The sequence below is a fragment of the Trifolium pratense genome, linkage group LG4, assembly GCF_020283565.1.
Source record: "Trifolium pratense cultivar HEN17-A07 linkage group LG4, ARS_RC_1.1, whole genome shotgun sequence".
Taxonomy (NCBI): Eukaryota; Viridiplantae; Streptophyta; class Magnoliopsida; order Fabales; family Fabaceae; genus Trifolium; species Trifolium pratense.
Genome location: NC_060062.1, coordinates 59,346,037 through 59,363,099, shown reverse-complemented (window position 1 = coordinate 59,363,099; position 17,063 = coordinate 59,346,037). Strand labels below are relative to the sequence as shown.

The 17,063-nt window shown below is 33.3% G+C and overlaps 1 long non-coding RNA gene across 2 annotated transcripts; it reads left to right on the top strand.

Moving 5' to 3' along the window:
• Positions 1-6,174: 6,174 nt before the first annotated feature.
• LOC123881950 lies at positions 6,175-6,706 on the top strand. Of its 2 annotated transcripts, none has more exons than XR_006799647.1 (3): positions 6,175-6,240; positions 6,405-6,442; positions 6,682-6,706. It is a non-coding gene; the product is annotated as an uncharacterized LOC123881950 (long non-coding RNA). The 2 variants fall into 2 exon arrangements; XR_006799646.1 differs by lacking the exon at positions 6,682-6,706 and adding an exon at positions 6,568-6,646.
• Positions 6,707-17,063: the final 10,357 nt, after the last annotated feature.

Sequence of the window (17,063 nt, the reverse complement as noted above, 5' to 3'; positions counted from 1 at the left end):
TAGACCTACTGAGAAGACAATGTCTGGTCTACTTGCAGTTAAGTATAGGAGTGATCCAATCATTCCCCTATATTCCTTTTCAGATACATCTTTTCCTTTTTCATCTTTGTCCAAGCTTGTTGATGGATGCATTGGTGTTGACATTATCTTGGCCTCATTCATCTTGTATTTCTTGAGAAGATCCTTTATATATTTTTCTTGACTGATGAAAATTCCATTTTCATGTTGCTTGACATTTTCATCAAGTTTGTTTCTGAAGACCCACCTTGTTCCAATGATTGAGTGATTTTGTGGAAGTGGTACTAGATTCCAAACCTCATTCTTTTCAAATTGCAGGAGTTCTTCTTTCATGGCTTCAGTCCAAGATTCATCAGTGATAGCTTCATTTATTGATCTTGGTTCTATCTGAGAGATCATTGCCAGATTATTCTCCTTGTTCAGTAAAGCCCTTCTAGTTCTTACACCATCTTCAGTATTCCCTATAATTTGTTCTGGTGGATGATAACCAACAGTTCTCCAAGTCTTTGGAGGTCCTTGAGCTGTAGGTTCTTGATTCTCATCATTACTTTGTTCATTCCTTACTTCTTCTTCATCATTAAAGGTGTTGGTATATGATATATCTTCATATTCATCAAACTTGACATGCATGCTTTCTTCTAGAGCTTGTGTTTTCAAATTGTATATTCTATAGGCTTTTGAGGTTAGAGAGTAACCTAAGAATATTCCCTTATCTGATTTTGAATCAAACTTACCTAAGTTGTCTCTGATATTCAAAATGTAACAATAACATCCAAAAATATGAAAGTAGGAAATATTTGGTTTAATTCCTTTCCAAAGTTCATAGGGTGTCTTATTCAAAATTTTTCTTATGGTAACCCTGTTCAAGATGTAGCAAGAAGTATTGATGGCTTCAGCCCAAAAATATTTTTCAACATTTGATTCATTTATCATAGTTCTTGCCATCTCTTGTAAAGTTCTATTTTTCCTTTCAACAACTCCATTTTGTTGAGGAGTTCTTGGACAAGAAAAATTATGAGATATACCATTATTGTTTAGGAATGATTCAAAGTGAGAGTTTTCAAATTCTCCTCCATGATCACTTCTTATAGAGACAATATTGGTACCTTTCTCATTTTGAACTTGTAAACAGAATGTTTTAAAAGCTTCAAAAGATTCATCTTTATGTTTTAAAAATAACACCCAAGTGAACCTTGAAAAGTCATCAACTATGACAAAACCATAATTTTTGCCACCAAGACTAGTAGTTTTGACAGGTCCAAATAAATCTATGTGAAGTAGTTCAAGAGGTCTTTTTGTTGAAACAAAATCTTTTGGTTTAAAACTACTTTTAACTTGTTTACCCTTTGCACAAGATTCACACACTTTATCTAGGTCAAAACTAATATCAGGTAAGCCTCTAACTAGATCAAGTTTAGAGAGTTTTGACATAGTCTTCATACTTATATGTCCAGCCCTTTTATGCCAAATCCATTTGTCTTTTTCAAGAGAAACAAAGCAGGATTCAGTAGGCAGTTCATCTAAGTATATGACATATACATTCTTTATTCTTGATCCATAGAAAAGAGTTTTGTCAGATTGTTTTATTTCACATGTATGAGATCTAAAAATAACTTCAAGACCATTGTCACATAATTGACTAATGCTAATTAAGTTATGTTTAAGTCCTTCTACATAGTGAACATTTTCAATTTTTGCAGAATTATTCTTACCAATAGTACCTTTACCTTTTATACTTGCTTTTTCATTGTTTCCAAAGGTAACTGTTCCTCCTTCCTTCTTGTCAAATGAAAGAAAGCTTTGTCTATCTCCTGTCATATGTCTTGAGCAACCACTGTCCAAGTACCAAGGCTTTTTCTTCATTGCTAGATGACATTCCTGTATTTGAATTTAATAAATTCTTAGGTACCCATAATTTTTTGGGTCCTTGAAGGTTAGTACTCTTATAAGGTATCTTCTTATATTGATAAGATGATCTCTTATAAGGAGGTTTTGAATAAAAATTTCTTTTTAGATTGTTCTGAGAATGTTCTGATCTATAAAGAGATTTCTTTTTAAAACAAAATGGTTCAAGATGTCCATCCTTGTGACAGAATGAGCATTTATATTTTTGAAATCCTTTTTCTTTATGAGGAACAAAAACATTTTCAATTAATTTCTTATTTTGAAAAGGTTTGTATCCCAATCCAGTTCTATTATATGAATTACCTTGTGATCCCAATATATTTTCAAAAGTTTCTGTGGTGCTGACAAACTTTGTTAAATCTTTTTCAAGTTTAGACACTTTTTGTTTTAAAGTGATATTCTCTTTTTGAATCATAGAACATTCTTTCATTTTATTATTGTCTCTAAGTTCTTTAATTTGCTTAGAAAGTCCATCATGTGCAAGTTGCATATTTTTGATTATCTGTTTCATTATATCATTATCAGATTTATATTCATCTCTTTCTTTAGTTAACTTAGTGACTTCATCTCTAAGTTGACCATTTTTAGAATTTAGAATTTGAGAGTCATATAAAAGATTATCAAAGAGATGTTCAGTTTTTTGACAAGATGAACAAGGATCTAGAGTTACCTCTTCAATGTTTGCATTTGTCATGAGACATACATTAGCTTCTTGTTCTTCTTCTGCTTCTTGTATTTCATCTAACTCATCCCAGGTTGCCATCATGGATTTGTAAGGAGAGTTCTTTTGTTTAGGACATTCATTCTTGTAGTGTCCAAATTGGTTGCATCCATAGCATTGTATTTTGCTGATATCTACTTCTGGTTTAGATCCATTTCTTCTTGGTGGAAAGTTCTTCTTAATCTGATTTCTTCTCATCATTAGCTTTTGTATCCTTCTGGATAAAAATGCTAACTCTTCTTCATCATCTTCCTGAAGAAACTTGTTGTCTTCCTCCACTACTTCTTTGTTCTTAGAACATTCTTTAGTCTGTGAATCTAATGCAATCATCTTGTTTTTCATAGGTTTGTCTTCCTGGAGAATGGACTCATGAGCTTTTAAAGATCCAATGAGATCTTCTAATTTAACCTCAGTGAGATCTTTTGACTCTGTGATTGCTGTTACTATGTGTCTCCAACTCTTTGGTAAACATCTAAGCACTTTTCTCACTCTTTCATGTATAGAGAACTTCTTCCCTAATGAGTTAAGTTCATTTATGATAATTGTGAATCTTCCATACATCTGATCAATTGATTCATCTTCCTTCATTTCAAATAGCTCAAATTTTCTAACACCAATGTCAATTCTTGTTTCCTTGACACGACTTGTTCCTTCATGGTGAGTTTGGAGTGTTGTCCACATTTCTTTGGCCGTTTTGCATTCCATGATCCTGTCATATTCTTCCCTACACAAAGCACTTTTAATAAATAATTGAGCTTTAGTATTTAGAAGTACCCTATCTGCTTCTTGAGTTGTCATTTCATCTTTTGTCTTTGGAGTAGTAGAGTCTTTTACTAATGGAGTATAGTCACCAACTTCAATCACTGTCCACATGTGCGTATCTTGTGATCTAAGAAATAGTTCCATCTTGTCTTTCCAATAGTAGTAGTCATCTCCTTCAAATAGTGGTGGCCTATGTGAAGATCCTCCTTCTGATATAAACTTTGCGCTTTTATTCATTACTTCCTTCCTGAATCTTTTCCTCTAGCACTTGTTAGATGCTCAACCTTAGAGGCAGAGCTCTGATGCCAATTGAAGTAGCAAAGTTTTTCACAAGAAAGGGGGGGTTTGAATTGTGAACCTTTAAAAATTGTCCTTTTAAAAATTAGATATCAAAACATACGTTAGAATGATCTCAGAATAAATAATATAAGTTAGGAGAATGATCTTAGAACGATCTCTGAGCTACAAATAAAAACAATATGTGATTTGTGTGTGTTAGTGTTTGCACAAAATTAATATGAGTTTAAGGGAGAGAAAAGACACAATAATTTTATCCTGGTTCACCCCTTAATAGTATGGGCTACTCCAGTCCCCACGCTCCTGTGAGATTGTCCACTAAGAGATTCTACCGATCTCAAGATACACTTCTTCTTTGATCTAATCCAAGATCACAATCTTCCAAGCTTCACTTGCTTGATCTACCTAAGTCTTTCCTAGACTTTATGAGGTGTCACTCAATCAATAGTTACGTATTGACTTGAGCCAATCTTTACAATATTGATAATGGTTTGGATCTTAAAGCTTTCTCACTCAAACTAAGTTGAAAAGCTAGTTACAATAAAATCTCTCTTTGTTCACTCAAAATGGATACTGATCCTAGTATGATATTACAATATATGGAGTGAAGGAGATCCTCAAAGAAGAGCTTGAAAAACTTGTATCACAAAGACAAGTAGATAAATTGTTGTAGCTTAAACTCTTGCTCTTCAATGTTGCCAAAGCCTTCCTTTTATAGTTGAACCTTGAGTCTTCAGTTCCTTGGTCCCAAAGGAAGTTCTCCAACGGCTAGTTGATTCAAAATAGACAGCTCATGCTGAATTGTTGAGTGGATAAGTCCAAACTGATCTTTCTTAGAACGTTCTCCCTGCTGTTCTTCATATTTTCACTTAAAAGGGCCAAAATGACAGCTTGCAATGGGCTGTAGATAGTTGTTCATTGCTTCCTCACCAAGTATATCCGTTATAGACCTTTTAGGCACGTTTTGGCCAGCTGTAGATGAGCTTGCAACTTTAAAAGCAAAGGACAGTCATTCTCAGCATCATTCTGAGATCGTTCTCCAATCTGGGCGAATTTTGCACTTGATCTTCAAATGGAGAATGATGCAGACCTGTGACCAGCTGTAGTGTGAAAGGAATGCAGCTGTGATGTCCTTGCATAACTATTCACTTGTCCTTTCCATGTACTTCCTTTTCTTGATTAAAAATTAATCTCTTGGAGAATGTTCATTAAATAATGACATTGAAGGTACATGACAACTATGAGTTGAATGTGTGTTGTCTCATCCTTATTGGTCTATGTAATTCTTGTCCAAATATTCTTGATACACCTGATTAGATGATGCCTTGAGAAATTATCATGTTGCACATGCTTGATCATTAACTTTGTCCAAAGAGGAAAGTCACTTTTCTTCCAATTATTCCTTGCCTTAATTGTTCATGAACTGTTGTGATCTTGTGAGTTAAAACCAAGATAAAAGTGCTTCTTTGTCTTGTATATGGTTGACTTAATGAAATAAGTGCTTTTGCATTTATTCTTGTTCATGAGGAGAATGTTGCACTTAAACCAGAGATCATTCTCAGACTGATCCTGAAGCTTCTCTTTTTGCCAAAACATAATGAATATCATTGAGATTAGAAGCTTAATTGTTCCTGACTAATTAAAACACTCAAGAGCACTTGTTAGATAACAATGAGATCAGAATTACATTTAAAATATAATTAAGATGTTTGTTATCTTTAAAACATCAAATTGGGATTTTGCATTTTGCCTCAACAGCATTGTGGAGCTTATGTGCCAAATATGACAAAAATACCCCCAATTATTCAAAACGCAAAGCAACAATAAAAACCAAAAAGTTAAGGGTGAGAGGGACAATTCAGTATTTTTGGTAGTATATTACTGTCTTTGATTAGTAGTTGATTGCATGATTCAATGACTTTTCTATGATTTAGCCTAACTTTCCTACTTGATTTTACCAATCTTTGCCTTAATTTTACGTTACTATCAATTACAATATAAGAAAGTTGAAGTACCTGGTAAAGACAACAATAACCTTTCTTTAAAATCTGCCACTTGTCCAAAAGAGGGGTATTTGTTGTCCAAAAAATTTGAAACTGAACTAAAGAGTTGTGTAAATGAGCCATATGACTCACTAACTAAGCCATATTCTCCTTTTGTGAGACAAAAGGTAACTGAAAGGCAAGCCATAGTTACTAAGGAACTAATAAAATTGAAATCTAATTGTCACATTTATGTCAGATCACACCTTTTTGATAGAAAAATCCAAAACTTCTCTTCACACTATTACCAACCAATTTTGGGGGTAAATTTTTCAAATTCAAATTTCAAATATCATTGAATACTATATACTCTTTCACATTTATCACATTTCATTCTTACTCTTTTTTCTCTCACTACTTTTATCTTTTTCTCTTAGTATTTTTATCTTTCTACTTGTCTGATCTCCATTTTTTCTCTTCTCATCTTGCAGGAAGACTATTCATTTTTTGAGCAACAACACAAGTATACGAAATTTGTTTTCTCTTTCACTAAAGGTATGAAGATACCATCATACTCTGTTTTTTTTTTTTTTGCTAATTTATCATCTTTGTTCATTATTTCGTATCATTTATTCTATTTGTCCTCAAACTCTATCATTTTTAGAATGCTTTATAAAAAAAGAAATATAAAACAAATAGTTTATTTTCTTTATATGTAGATTACCAACACTAAAACAAAGTTGAGGATGTAAATATGGTAATACTCAAAGACTTTAAATTTTATTATTGTTTTTGTTCAAATTTGGTATGCAGTTTTGAACAAATATTTGTTGTTGTTCTGTATTCTAACATATGTTGCTATTTCTTACTTTTCTTTTTCAGATCTGTAAAAAGTATATCAATACGATCTTAAATATTGTTAGATAGAAGACAATGAAAATTTAAAAAAAGGAAAAAGTTGAAGGTTGTAATCTTACTTTTCTTTTTCTTTTTCAGATCTGTAAAAAGTATATCAATACTTAACATTGTTAGAAATAAATGGAAGTGAATAGTAATGAGAAAAGGAAGAAATAAGGTTACCAAACAAATAGTAATGAGAAAAGGTAGAAATAAGGTTACCAAACAAATACAACTTCTTTGTACTCTTTATCTTTTTATTCTATATTAATATTAGTTCTAATTTTTCTCCACTCATTAAAATATCCTTTAGATGAATAAAGAAGATCATAACTTAACAATAAATTTCTTGACGAAATCAAAGAAAAATGGAGAAAATAAAAAATATGAAACTATATATTTTTAAAAGATAAAACAAAAAATACAATCATATCCAAAAAAAATCAATCAAAGTTTCTTCTCCTTTTGTTTTTCACTTTCATTAAATTTTACAACAACTTCATATGAAAAAATAGAAAAATACAATCAGATCCAAAAAAAAAAATATACAAACAAACCAAAAAGAAATAAAAACATATAGTGCTCTTCATATACAAATTGAAAATCCAAATAGATCTAAAAAAACACAAACAGAACAAATCTAAAAAATTAACAGCTACCACAAAAAAAATTAAGTTTCTAAATCTAAACTTTATTATTGTTGTTGTATGCATGAGAGAAGGAAAGAAGACAAAAGTAATATATTTACAAAAAAAAAAAAAATCTAATGACAAATACCAACCATGTACTCACAAGATATTTACAAAATAGAAGGATTTGATTTTCCCACACGGTGGATGCAATTTCCGGCGCGGTGGTCACCGGTAAAATTAGTCCGATCTGGTGATTTTTTTGAAGGTTATCTATGGTGATGGAGATCTAGAAGAATAGGTCGCGGGTCGGAGAAATATAACATAGAAAGAAAAAAAAAATTGGTGGAAGGAAGATAACTGATAACTTGAGAAGATGAGTTGCTGTTGTTCCTTGTCTTTCCCTTCTGCATCTTTGATTTTGCCGTTGTTCTTTTACAAATGGAGGAGATGGACATCACTTTTACAAATGAAGGAGATTGATTTTGTCAAATAAATTAAAAACAAAAAGAAACATAGAGGAAAAAAAAACGCAAAGGAAAGGTGGTGGTGGTGGTTCATTAGGACTTAGGAAGAAGAAAAATGCGAGAGATATAGAGAGATGTTTGAGCGGCGGCTAGGGTTAGAGAAAGTCAGAAAACTGAGTTACATCTAAGGAGTGGTTAGGTTTTTTATTTATTTTATGGGCTGGGCTGGGCATTAAGCCCAAATTAAGGCCATGTATTTTGGGTCTGAAAGTACAAGTTTGATTGTATTTTTATACGGGGAACAAATTGCTTACCCGTGTATTTATAGATCTCGTGTATATTTCTATAAAGTATACTACACTAATTTATATGGGCAATAAATTGTTGGTGATGAAAAATTTAAATTAACTATTATTATACGGGGAACAAAGTATTTGCTGATGAATACCAAAAAAAAGTATTTGCCGATGAAAAACTTAAATTAACTGAAATATACGGGGAACAAGTTATTGTTGATGAAAAAATTATTAACTATTATAAACAAGGAACAAGTTATTTTTGATGAAATTTTTTAATTAACTATTATATACACAGAACAAGTTATTCTTGGTAATATATGAGTATTTTTCATTTTAAATGTAGTAGCACCGTATGATTCAATTAAATTTTTATTTAAACTACAAAGAAAATATCCTTTATACTATAGTAAAATGGAAGAGACGTGCATTGGGCAGTGCAGGGGCTGAAAAATTCATGGATACACTCCACATCCACATGTTCATGCATGTGCTAAGGCTAGCTATCTATACTAAAGTATGGATATTGTATTATTTTATTTCTAATATATTGCAAAGACAGAAACAATATACAATGGGTATTTGGACAAAATATTCTAACATATGGGAAAAATTATAATACTGTATTATTGTTTTTTTTATAAAAATTTTAAAAATTTCAAAATATCATATATATCGATAACAATCTCAAAATAATTATCATATATACTAAATAAATGATAAAGGAGACAAATTATGCTACTGGTTCATGAAATCCATAACAATCTCAAAATAACTAAATAAATCTTACATGAGACAAATTATGCTACTAATTCATATAACTTATAACAATATCAAAATAACAATCATATATATATATATATATATATATATATATATATATATATATTAAATAACAATCAACTTAACATTAACTTATTTGTACTAAAATCTTTGTATTAACCATGATTTGTGTCTATGTTGTAATTGGTATTGAATGTTAAATTACTATTATTGTTAATCATTTTTGAAATAATCATACTACTTAATATATTAATGAATATATAATTTGATTATTTTTGAAATGTGGACTAATTAGCAAAGTGTAACTAAAAAAAATACGAGTAACGTTACGACCCGTGCGATAGCACGGGTATATTGCTAGTTTGAAAAGAAATTTTTCCCCCAAATCATGTTTTCGTTTGTTCAATTACACGTTTAGATACAATTGTTTTTGTACGAATTGACACAATCCCTGCGGACGATATTTTTACTACTTGACGATAGTTGTATACTTGCAATTTATCCATCAATAAACTCTTTTATTTTCCGGTTTTTATTCTTTATTTTAATACTGATCACATTAGAATAAACTCTAAGGGCTTGATTGGAATGAGAGAAAGTGCAGCGAGAGAGAAAGGAGCGAGAGAAATTGCAAGGATTGGCTATATTTCCCTGATTGGAGGACAGAAGAAAGAAAGGCGAGAGATTAAAATATGCTGGGACCCACACCTTTGTGCTCACCCTAAAAAAAAAGAAGAAACGTTAGAGAAAAGAATAATATCACAACTTTTCCTATTATACCCCTCATCCTCAATTTCTTTTAACATACTGACATAGTAATAGTAATACATAAAATGTAAGGATTTTTTTGTCTTTTTATAAATTAAACACACTTCTTTCTCTTATATTTCTCTCTTCTTTCTTTTGAACCAATCAACACATTAAATCCACTCTATTTCTCATCTCTTTCTCTCATCTCAAACTCTCTCTCACCTATTTATCTCTTCTCATTTTCTTCTTATAACCAAACACACCCTAAGAAAATTAGTGGATATCAGGTAGGAAATGAAGCTAATTATCTCGAACGAAGGACGGTACGCTAGAACTCTCCATGAGACTATTAAATTTAGTATCTGGGGTTTTAGTGTAGGATTAAAGCTAGGTCAAGAATGATAAATTCTACATGAAGTTAGGGTGAGGACTAGTTTAGGAACACATTATAACTTGCGAAACAATTGAGCCTTAAGGATAAGGATACCTAAGTATAAGTTACTACAAAAAAGTGGAACCGACTGGGGCGAGGATACATATAAGCAGTAGAGGAAACCTAAACTAGGCTCTAACCAATTTGTAATAGAAATAGGCAAAAAGTGTTTATGAACCTATTTTATAAGACTAATCTTAATAGAGGGGAACAAGGGAAGTTAACCACCAAGCAAGAGTAAGGGAGGGATTCGAAAACACTTAACCACCCCGCGCGGACACACAGCACCATTTTATTATTATAGTTATTTACTTTCCTGCAATTTACTTTTACCCGCACAACTATCTCTAAACAAACAAAGCGAATGCAAACTATCTAAATTCTTAAGCGAAACTAGTAATTTTGGCACAATCCCTGTGGAGAACGTTAACTTATCACTTTATTACTTGGTTGCGATTCTGTGCACTTGCGTAACCACCATTACATAGTAAATTCAGAAATTACATGAAATAGATTGAAAGAAAGCATGATTACAAGAGGAATTTGGATGTGTTTCCACACTTGAATCCTTGCTTGAGTGCCTTTGTGAATGCTAAAACTCGTCGTCAAAAATCAGTCTTCGATCCGTAATTTCGTAACCTAATTCTGCAGTTGCGTTTTAAATTTATAGATACAAAATTCCGCACTTTAGCTAGGCGCAAGAATTCCTGAGCTGGGCTCAGGTAGCAGAATTAAACTTCTTTTTTTCGTCATTAATTGAGTTGGGCGCAGGAATCCTGAGTTGGGCTTAGTTGGAAGTTTTCTCAAATTTTCTTCTTTTCTTGTGATTTAAGCAATCTTTTACTTCAATGCAATTTCTTTTTATTTTTTTGCTGAAAACATGGTAAAAACATACTAGTTTGTTTGTATTTGCTTCAAAAATATAGTAATGACATATGAAGTCATCAGGTAGTTTTAAATATTGGTTAGAAGGATGAATTAAATGATCAAACCAGGTTTAAGTGATCAAGGCAAGTTGATTAGAACAAGAACAAGTCAAGTAGTTCTTATCCCGGTGTCATCAAGCCAAAGTCACACTTCAAGACAAAACAAGGTACAAGGAATCTCACCAACATTCTGCATTCTCTTTGGGATCAACATCGACACTATTCACAATTAGAAATTCAAATTACGTAACAAATTTATTCAAATTCCATATAAAATGAAGCTTGTTTCATTGAAGAAAAAAAATTGATTACATACAAGAACATTTTGTGGTGATTCAAAAGAAATTCTAAACAAGCTTAACTACATTTTGCACTTAGCTACTGTTAAGAGTCCCACATCGGTTGAGAGATGGTCTGACTAAGTGTTTATATACTAGAGACAATCCTCACCTTACAAGCCGGTTTTGTAAGGATGAGTTAGGCCCAATACTCATTTCTAAGATGGTATATATCAGAGCCTCTCCACGATCCGTTGGGCCACCTGTTATCAGGTTTCCGCTATCGGGCCACCTACCGTTTATATCCTCGCACCAAGCCCAATAGTGCTGGGCGTGAGGGGGTGTGTTAAGAGTCCCACATCGGTTGAGAGATGGCCTGACTAAGTGTTTATATACTAGAGGCAATCCTCACCTTACAAGCCGGTTTTGTAAGGATGAGTTAGGCCCAATACTCATTTCTAACAGCAACAACTCAAAATTTTCATCAAGTGTTATTATAATCCATGTTTTTATTTGTTTACATCTTTGTTGATTTGTGGTAATAAACACAAACTTTATTGTAACATAAATCTTTTCTTGTGAGGCATATGTTGTCTGATGGCACGACGGTTATGCCAGACGGTCTACATGTCGATGTCGAGCGATAATAACCTGTAATTAAGGCATGTATATCGAATGGTCTGCTTTGCTAAGAGTGGATCTGGTGACCTGGTCTAGGAAGTATGAGGGCTCTTGGCCCAGTCCAGAATATATATCAAACTTGAATACACTTTATTGAGAATTTAATTTTGAACTTAATCTAAAATGAGAATTTTAGTTTTAGTTCTGTAATTTAAATGATGAAAACACAAATAATACACCACTAACTTTTTTATTTTTTAATATTAGATAAATAATGCACAGTTTTTTTTAATCTTATTTGCATGTGTTAAATATGACTCTTGAAATCATACATATCAAAAATTTTGAATATTAATAAATCATACATAATTACCTCATTCTCATATATTAAATATTGCGGTCATCCATATCAATCCCCAAAAACACCCACAACCAATTATTATATGTATATATAACACCATCAATATTAGAATTCATTCTCCTCGCGCCTGCCTGTGTCTAACTTATGTTAAAAAAAAACATGTTTTATGTTATGATGAATTTGTTAATAAAAGAGTTTTGCTGCTAAAAAAAAAGATGTGCCTTATGTTTTGGTGAGTTTGTTAATAAAAAAATTTTGTTGCTACTAAAAAAAATCAAGGGTATTATTGGTATTATGAAATGTCCACACCAAAACTCATGTATCCTCTTTATATATAGTTTAGATACGTACTCATTGTATTCATTCTAAAAATATACTCTTGATTTCTATTTCAACTTCAACAAACAACTTATATTTATGTGTGTGTGGCGCCTTTTAATGTGCAAGACTGTGATAGGTCTTTCACAGTGCACAACCGTTTTTAACCCTTGGATTAAAAAGTTACACTTAATCTATATTATTAAATTTTTGACACCTAATCTATATTATTAATATTTCTATTGAATCTTTGTTTTTTAGGTTTTATTTTTGTTTTGTCAATAATAAATATTGAAATTTTCCTTCACTTTAAAATCAGTCCACGAATCCACCATTGCTACCTTCTCCACCTGAAACCCGACATAGTGCTTTGCCCATAAAACGTAGAAATAGTCCAGAATATCTTTAACCATCCATTGCTTCAAAACTTCAACCATCCAATTACTATAAGGCAGAACTCAGACTTTGCTTCTGGAATTTTGTTTGAGATTAACAAAAATTTCTTAGGTAAACAATTGAAAATAAATGTTCATGCAACATAAAAAAAAAATAGTTGAATCAGATAAACTTTAACTGTTTCTGCTTTTCAAAAATGCTTTTCTTCAACAATCAAAGAGCTACGAGAAGTACATAATAATGTACTTCCAATTTAGGTAAACAATTGAAAATTTCTTAGGTAAACAATTGAAAATAAATGTTCATGCAACATCCAAAATTTTAGTTGAATCAGATAAAATTTAACTTTAATTGTTTCTACTTTTCAAAAATGCTTTTCTTCACCAATCAAAGAGCTGCGAGAAGTACGTAATAATGTACTTCCAATTTATCAGAGCTTTAACTTATTATTTTTTCTTCCCATTTTTACCCTTTAAAAGTAATTAATATAAATAAAAGAAAAAGAAATGAATCTCTACTATTGTAGTTCCTAATAAATAAACACACAAAAAAAGAATAGACATCTAATTGCAGTTTGTAATAAATAAAAACACAAAAATTAGAAATAATGCAATAAATCGTTTGATGATAAATTATACAACTTTTTTTTTGAATTCAGCAAAAAATTTATTGAAAAAATGGTATCTATGCACAAGAAGTACTAGGAAAACCCAACAAGAGGATACAAATAAAAGGCCTTAACCATCCAAAGCTACAAACTAGGCAAAAAGACAAGCCCCTTACAGTTAATTTCTATGCATAACAGCAAGGGGATAAAATAGGAAGCTAAGAAAAACCAGCAGCTGGTTGTCAAAAATGAACAGCAGGAAAATAATCAGAAAAAGGTCTTCTCAGTCGCATCATGTTGCCATACATACAATTGGCTCCGACAACCATTCATATAATAGACAAGGATTCCCTTTTGATATTCCAATCCACCACTTCCACGAGGATGTTTTTACCGTCTCAATCACCACCGCCGCTTCAGCTGTACCATTTTCAAACACTATTTGATTCCGATGTTGCCATAGCGCCCAAATGACAGCTCCCAAGATCATCACTAAAGCTTTCCTCGTCTGTTTTCTACTAGGGACACAAGCAACAGAATTGAACATGGACAGAAAATTATGAGGGAACTGTAGACACATACCCAGCCAATCGAAGACTGCACGCCATACCCGAGTTGCAAAATCACAATATAGCAATAGATGAATTGCCGTTTCAGCGCAATTTCCACAAAATGCACATGACTGGTGACCTTCCGAATGAATTACTCCTCTTCTATATAAGTTCACTTTGGTTGTAATTCTATCATGTAAAAGCTTCCATAGCAGGGCTGATACTTTTGAAGGTGCTGGGCAATTCCAAATTACTCTAAACACTGCAACCTCCTCTGGCGTTAACACAGTACCTATAACCAACAAATTCGATACCAAATTATATGTCGATTTGACCGAAAAACAGCCACCAATTTCTGGCCTCCACACCCATTGATCATCGTCCGCCGACAGCGAGATTTGATTAAGCATCAACAAAAGCTCATCTAACAAAGTATTCTCCCACACAAATAATCTCCTCCTCCAAACTAATGTCCAAATTTCAATTCCAGACGCATCCCACACATCAGCCACTGAGACATTCTTTTGCAAGGAAATTGAGAAGAGTCTGGGGAATTTTTCTCTAAGCGAAAATTCACCTACCCATTTGTCCGTCCAAAAGCTCGTTTTCATCCCATTACCGATCTTTTTAAAAGCTTGTTGAGAGAACCAGTCAGAATTAAGATTCGTCCCAATCGAACAAATGTCTTTCCACCAAATTGACGAAAACCATGGTTTACAATCCTCTCCTAAATCAACCTTTCCACAAGACGCATCGCCATATTTCCCTTTGATTACCTTTTTCCACATTGATTCATCCTCCGACAATAATCTCCACCGCCACTTAGCTAGCAAACTAAAATTAACCACACGAATATCACGCACACCTAAACCACCCAAGTGTTTTGGTTTACAAATAGTGTCCCACTTCACCCAATTGATCTTTTTCACCCCATTTCTTCCTCCCCATAAAAATTCTCTTTGGATTCTCTTTACCTTCTTCCATACTTGAATAGGGATTTTCATGTAGGAAAGGTAGAAAATTGGTATTGCATTGAGAACCGAGTTAAAAAGAACAACACGTCCTCCAAGACTCACATACCTATTCCCCCAAACACCAAGCCGTTTGCGAAGAGAGTCAAGAAAAGGTTCCCAAGTAGATGCTCTCCTCGGATTAGCACCTACCGGTAATCCTAAATATTTGAAAGGCACAACTCCCACTCTACAATTGAGAAAAGTAGAGGCCAGCCGCATAAAGTCTCGAGACACATTTACACCCATCAAACTACTCTTCCAAAAATTAACTTTAAGTCCCGAAACTAGTTCAAAACCGCGCAAAATAGCCTTCAAAGTCCACAAATTCTCAAAATTATCTTCCCCAATACAAACTTTGTCATCCGCATATTGAAGATGTGATATCTCCAAACCGTGTCTTCCTATTTGGAACCCACTGAAGCGGTTCAGCTCCACCGCCCTCTTCATCAAACCACCTAAACCTTCTGCCACGAGTAAGAACAAAAACGGCGCTAATGGATCCCCTTGTTTCAAACCCCTTTGAATATTAATTTCTTCTGTCGGACTTCCATTTATCAAAACAGACATACTACCAGAAATAAGAGGAGAAACTCTTGGGAAGACTAGCATTCCCATGGAATTGATCGAAAAGGATTCTAACTTCGCATTTCAACATCTCCCAAAAAGCTTTGATGAAATTGAAATTAAAACCGTCGGGCCCGGGACTTTTGTTCCCATCACAGTCATGAACAACCCCATGTATTTCTTCCAAGGAAAAGTGAATAATTAATCGGTTATTCTCCTCATCTGTCAGAGTAGGAAAACTCACGCCATCAAGAGTGGGTCGCGGCCATGAGTCCGAGTGGAATTGATTAATTAATTGCTGCCTGGCAAATCAAAACCGGTGTCTCAACCCAACTCTCATCAACTTGGAAGGCTCTAATCAAATTCTGCTTACTTCTAGAATTCGTCAAAGAGTGGAAGTAATGAGTATTTGCATCACCCTCCCGTAGCCAACGCGTCTGTGATCTTTGTAACACCATGGATTCCTTACTCATTAACAAATGCCAAAGTTTGGAAAAGTGTCTCTTGCACAACTCCACTTCAGACTCCGATAAACCCATCAACTCCCCTCTAATGTCCTTTTCTTTAATTTCTTCCACCAACATCAAAATCTTTGTATCTATCACCCATAAACCTCCTTATTCCACTCTCTTAGTTTTATTTTTAAGCCCTTTAATTTTTCTTTGAGAATAAAACCCATCCAACCCGTATAATTTTGAGTTGTCCACGTTTCCTCCACCAAACTCTTAAAGTCTCTATGAATAAGCCAATGGTTGTTGAAACGGAACGGTCGCGGCCCCCAATCTACACAATTGTAACGTAAAACAAGGGGACAGTGGTCGGAAACCGTCCTTGGTAACACCCACAATGATGGATGTCCCCAATTAGATAACCATTCCTCCGAGACTAGAAATCTATCAATTCTGCTCATGCTTCTCCCATTTGAGTGGAACCAAGTAACCGGTAAGTCTTCCAACTCCATGTTCGTCACAAAGTCATTAAATTCAGTCATTTCCAAGGAAGATGGAGATGGTGTTGAATCATTGACACCCCTCCTTTCCTCCCTATGTAAAACCACATTAAAATCTCCAAGAACACACCAAGCTCCACCCCCGAAACCTCCTTTAGACATAAGGAGAACATCCCATAGCCTTTTCTTAGATGCTAAATCACACTTAAAATAAATGTTGACGATATAACAAATTTTCTTATCAACTCCCCATTCCAAACAAACACCTAGAAAACCTTCACCACTAAAAGAAAAAATTAGTGAGAAAGTAGACTTACACCAAATTGAAAGGATGCCGCAACTATTTCCTTGAGAAGGGAGAGAGACACCCATTGACAATCTTCACCACCCCATATATATTCCACCAAACAAAATTATACAACTAAAATGAAATAAATTGAAAATAATACAAAAAAATTAGCCCAATAAATGCACACGAGAGTACAGTGCACTTGTAAAATTATACAACTAAAATGAAAATGAATTGAAAATAAAATTCC